This window comes from Lygodium microphyllum, chromosome 30 (genome assembly GCF_053477565.2).
Source record: "Lygodium microphyllum isolate KBCC chromosome 30, Lygodium_microphyllum_v1.1.10, whole genome shotgun sequence".
NCBI lineage: Eukaryota > Viridiplantae > Streptophyta > Polypodiopsida > Schizaeales > Lygodiaceae > Lygodium > Lygodium microphyllum.
Window position 1 is genome coordinate 49,667,058 of NC_141164.1, and position 6,345 is coordinate 49,673,402.

The window sequence follows — 6,345 nt, forward strand, 5'->3', positions numbered from 1 at the left end:
GGAGAGAGAGAATATGAACATAAAGAGAGAGAATTATATATAGGAAAAAGATAAATTTTACATACCTTAAGAGAGACTGAGGGGTTGAATATGGACTTGTATAAGGCCTACATCATAGTCTATTGGGAAATTATCTTAAGTAGAGGATGGGTTTTAGATCCTGATTTTGTCAAACAATCATGACTTTATTCTCTGATGCATTAGCCATCATTTCTATCAACGAATACTCTGCCAACAATCTTAAGCTTCATAGGAGCATTAGGCAGCGTTGACCATCACCCCCCTTTTATTTCCTTGATTATTCATCTACTGTTGTGTTGTATTTATCATTAGGATTGAATCTATAAGGCCTATTGATTTTAGAAGACTATGGAATTTTGGTGGAAGTAGAAGCCCAGAGGAGTACGTGAAACTTGGAAGAAGGGACCAAATTTTGTAAGCTAATATCGGAGTTCTCACCTACACAATTTTATTTTTGGTATCAATAGCAAGTCCTATCAAGGTAGGAATATATTCACCACATGCATCTTAGTTAGCAAAGTCATGAAGTTCATTTCTACTGCTAACATGACACTAGTTGGTTTTCTATTGTGTAATTATTTAGAAATCTTGAGATTATCAAGTCCTACTATATATGTTTTTTAAAGGTTTTGCTTAATTTCTTGTGCCACTTTGAACTATCCAACAATTTAACTTAAGATTTTTCAACCATTCAATTAGTGTTCACAAACTTAATGTTAAATGAATTGCTAAATTTCAAAAAGCCTTCACATTTTAAAGAACGAGGTTTAAAACTTTGAACTCTACAAAACTTTTAGTTACAAAAACAACAATATGTGTAGTTTCATTCAACAATCCCTTTAAAATTTTGAGTTCAAGATCTAGTTACTAGAAATGTTTTTCTTGAACATTGTATTCAATACAATGGCTAGAATCATTTCTCTTTTTCACTTACTGTTTTTCCCTCTAGTATGCGAATGTAAGCAAAAGTTCACATTTTATTTCACACATGTATGTGCACACACACACACACACACATTCATGCATGCATGTACACACACTTTAGTTGTGGTTTCTTTGTGTCTACTCTTAGATGCTTATATCTAGCATTATTATGGTGTAAAATGATGCATCCATTGGGCAAGGTGATCTATGTTAACAAGGTAGATGTGCTTCACAATGTTTCGTGAGCAAAATGAGTATACCATTGTGTAATAGCACAAAGGATTGCTAGTGATCACTACGAATTGGTGGATCTGTTGTGTAAGTGATCTAAGCCAACCTTGTGTGAAATATTATTTTATTAAAGGTCCCCAACATTTGCAACTTCTCTAAAGTCAAACGAAACTTTAAGTTTTCCTAAAATCATTATTGACCCTCTTAAATCTAGAAATTGGTAAAGAATATTAAAGCTAGCTCTTTCATATGTTGATAATGACTTAAAGTGACCACTTATAAGCTTACTTTTATTTTCCTTCTAGAGTTGGCATATGATGTCTTGTGATGTAAGCATCCCATTGACAAATCAACATTAAAGTCTAGTCAATATTTTTGAAATAATGTGCAACCCATTTTTGCACAAGTCCTAGAAGGTGTAAGTAATGTCATTTTCAAGCACATCTATTCAATGTGTGGGATTTGCATTATCAAGCCCAACATGATCTACTACAATTTAATAAGATTTGAATGGTTGCTCTTTTTCAAAGCATATCTTAGTTCTGGACTCACTAAGAGCCATTCTTTCAAGTAAGAGATTATGCAATCTTTGTTCATATGTTTTTAAATGCAAACATGATAACATATTGTATTGCAAGTAAATTATATATAGCATCGTTCTAGATACATGATAACATATTGTATTGCAAGTAAAGTATCTATAGCATCATTCTAAATACATTAAGCTTACTAAAACCATAGATGTTGGTCACTTCAATTTTTCTATATTAGTATTTTGTTTGGTTCTCATTAAAAGGTCATGGGTATAAAAGCATACCTTGGCTACATTATGTTGAAATTATGTTTTCCCTCTATAAAAGCATACATGTCAACACAAAAATTTGGGCATACACATCATTATAAGTTTTGCAAAAGTTCAACCCTCTATATCTCCATGTCAATGCATAAGTGTACCAATGAATTAGACATGGATGTAATTCAAGTAATACAATGGCATGGATCCATGCAAAAGGTTCAAAGCTTGTTTAGGAGCCTAAACATACTCAAGCATAACACTATAGCTCTATACCATAGGCAAGTCTAGACTCTTTGAATGATAAACACATAATTTCAAGATAACGAGTTTCTCTCTTGTTTGTCAAGATTGTATGTTGATGACATTGTGTTATATTCATAGTCTAGTGATAGTTTAGAAGCTTGAGCCAACAAAGTAAAAAAGACCTAAGTAGACATGATGACATTGTCTTATATTCATAGTCTGGTGATAGTTTGAAAGCTTAAACCAACAAAGTAAGAAACACCTAAGTAGACATGATTTTTATGAGTTTGTGAATATATTAAGCTTTGGAATTTGGAAATGCTTCATGTTGACATTTTAAGAGGTCAAAATCACATCTTTTGGTGGTTGAACATGATCAAAGAATCCCTTTAGAGCCATATGCATTAACCTCGAATCAACTAGAGTAGTTTAAAAAAGCTTGCATCAATCTACAAGAATAGAGAAAAAAGTAAAAACCAAGAGCACAACTTAATAGATCAAGTTATCAACTGAATGATGCTTCAATAGAATTTTGACCAACTATGGCTTTACCTTAAATAGATACTCCTTATATGTCTTGTATTTCTTCTTGTTAAATTTGTTGCTTCCCATGGACCTTCTTTTGTCCTTTACTTTTTTGGATAGTGATTGTGACCTTGGGCATCACTTCGACATTATACTTTGAAGGTTATTCTTTCCAAACAACCATAGCTTGAACTCCCTAACATGTTAGAGGGTAATGAGACATGTGAGCGTGGCTATCAACATAATGACCTCAACTAAGACTCCAAATGTATGATCTTAGTTGTATGCTTCTTTTGCCTATGCCATAGGAACCTTAAAATCACAACCACATGTGGACTTGCTAGGACAAAGTTGAGATGACCCCTGAATTATCCGATATTTCTACAAGTTGAGAAAAAAGGTGGTGTGCAAATTGGATGTTGTATGCTCGCGTAGTGAATGCCGAAAGGTCCCCAAGAACAAAAGAACTCTACTTTTTGCACAAAACTCAAGGTAAAAAGCATGCACGACATGAACAAGAGACCAATTGGGTGCAATCTCCCCCCATGCCTTGTGTGAGCGCTCCACAAAGCAAGCATGTATTTTATGTATTAATCATCTTCAAGCTCAAATAATAGCCCAAATTACAAAATAGCACGCTTTTGGCTTTTGAGTTTGCTTTAGCACAAAATAGAAATAAAGCTAATGGACGGGCGCCCAAAGAGTCAGGCATACCCAATACAATGTCCAAATACAAATATCATAATCATGCGCCCATGCGCATAGAAAATAATAAATAAAAATCCAATGCCTCAATAAATAGGCGCAACAAAATATAGGCGCCATGCCTAAGGTATGCGCCCATCAAAATATAAGTGACAACTCAAATACACGCTATCCTCCAATGCTTTCCTCCGCCACTACTGCTATCTCTACACATCAACTAAAGCATTCACAATTGTTAGTAAAATAATACAATTAAACCGACAAAAGTGAATACCTAGCAGTCTTTAGCTACATAAATAAATCAACTAGTTAGAAATCAATCCTAACCTTAATTTATCACGAGTGTGCACTCTAAACTCATAAACGTTTATTAATTTAATATGTATTTTACGGAATCACCCGCTATGGAATCACCCATGTACACACTAAATTAATGAAACGCCTGAAAAGGATAGGCGTCCCCATCAACTTCTCGCACAAAGAATCCACTTTGTGTATGAGTCCCGGTCAACAAAGTTTACGGAATCCACTGTAAAACCTCACGGAATCCACCGTGAAATATGCCTCCTGGCATCATACCCCCGGGGTGGGATAGCAATTGTCCTCAATTGCTATTAGCTCAATGTGGAGCTAACAGAGTGGGAAAAGCATTTAAGTCTCTAGCGTGCATCCATTGGGCCTCTTCAACAGGATGGTTTTTAAACTTGACTAAATATTTAGAATATCTTCGGCCAGTTCTAGTGGTCATAAAGTCAATATCTATGATAACTTCAGGATCAAGTATTTCAGTTTCTTCATCTAACAAAGGTGGGTTTTCATAAACAGGGTGTAGATGTAATTGGCCTCTAAAGAGTCGTAATAAACTAATATGAAATGTGTTGTGAATTTTCCAGTGAGGTGGTAGTTCTAATTTGAATGCATTGTCATTGATTTTGTGAATGATCTTAAATGATCCATAGAATCTAGGTGCCAATTTCACAACTGGGTGTTTATCTACACTTTGTAATCTACGTTTTTCTATTCTCAACCAAACATAGTCATCAAATTTGAAATTCATGGCCTGTCTTTTCTTATTGGCTTGTTTTGTATACGACTGTTGGGCATTGGCAATCATGTCTTTAACCTCATCAAAAATAGTAGCGTGCATATTGGCAATATCATCAGCACTCTGAATTCTATTTGATAAAGATGCAACAGGTGTAGACAATCTATGACCATAAATCACTTCAAACGGTGCTTTCTTTGTAGATATGTGTGGTGTATTGTTATATGCAAACTGCAGTAAATGCAAATGTGTGTCCCATGTCTATGGTTTAGAAATAGTGTAAGCATGTAAAAGATCTAAAATAGTACTATTAGTAGCTTCTGTTTGTCCATTAGTTTCAGGATGAAATGCAGATGAGAAATCAATCTTTGTTCCTAGGTTAGCAAACAAAGTAATCCAAAAGTTGTTACAAAATCTAGAATCACGGTCAGAAATAATAACTTTTGGTAATCCATGATTAGTGAAAACAGTTTTCAAAAACAATTGTGCTGCCTGAGATGATGTTAAAGTTTTCTTACATGGAATGAAATATGCTTGTTTACTAAACCTGTCTACTATAGTCCAAATCATGTCATGGTTAGCTTTAGTATTAGGTAAACCAGTGATAAAATCCATAGAAATCTGTTCCCATGGTCTTGATGAAATAGATAAAGGCATAAGTAATCCATATTGCTTACCATGATGTCTCTTAACTCTTTGACAAATCAAACATTCAGAAACAAAGTTAGATACATTAGTGTCCATATGTGGCCAATAAAAATCTTCAGTCAATGTACGCAAAGTAGATATAATACCTCTATGACCTTGATATGGAGGACAATGAATCTCATTCAAAACAAAAGATCTGAATGGAACTGTAACACATAATCTCTTTTCATAAAACATAAATCCATCATTATAAGACAGTGAATCAATAGGAATCCAGTTATTTCCAACTAATTTATTCCAATCAGCATGAAAAGTAATGTCCTGATGATATGTATCTTTCATAGGGGTTAGAGAATCAAATGATATAACAGAAATATTATGAATAGTCGGTCTTCTACTTAATGCATCGACCACTACATTTTCTTTACCTGGTTGATATTGAATAAGGGGATGAAAAATCTGAATAAAGGCTGCCCATTTGATATGTCGGTCAGATATTTGAGGTTGACTAAGTAAATGTCTAATACTTTGTTGATCGGTTTTAATCATAAACTCAAAACCCATTAAGTAATGTTTCCATTGTTTTAAAGCTTGTACCACAGCTAATAATTATTTATCATATGTGGAATATTTAAGTTCAGAAGGTTTCAATTTACAATTAGAATAAGCTATGGGATGATTATCTTGCATAAGTACGGCTCCTATTCCAGATCCGCTAGCATCAGTAACTACTAAAAAGAATGGTCTATTAAAATCAGGTAGTTGTAATACAGGAGCATGGGTTAATGCATGTTTCAATAAATCTAAAGATTTCTGTTGATTTTTAGACCAATGATAAGCAATATCTTTCTTTAAAAGTTTAGTCAAAGGCAAAGCAAGTAATGAAAAATTTCGCACAAATTTCCTGTAAAAATTAGCAAGACCTAGAAAAGAACGTAACTCATGCACATTTTTAGGTATAGGCCAGTTCAATATTGCTTCTATCTTCTTAGGGTCAACCTTAATACCTTCTGATGACACAATATGACCTAGATATTCAATTTCTGTTTGAAAGAACTCACTCTTTTCCGGATTAGCATACAATTGATTATCTTTCAACAAGTTGAAAACCAAAGACAGATGTTCATAATGTTCTTTCTCATTTTTACTAAATACCAAGATGTCATCAAAGAATACAATAACACAATGCTGATATTTCAAAAATATG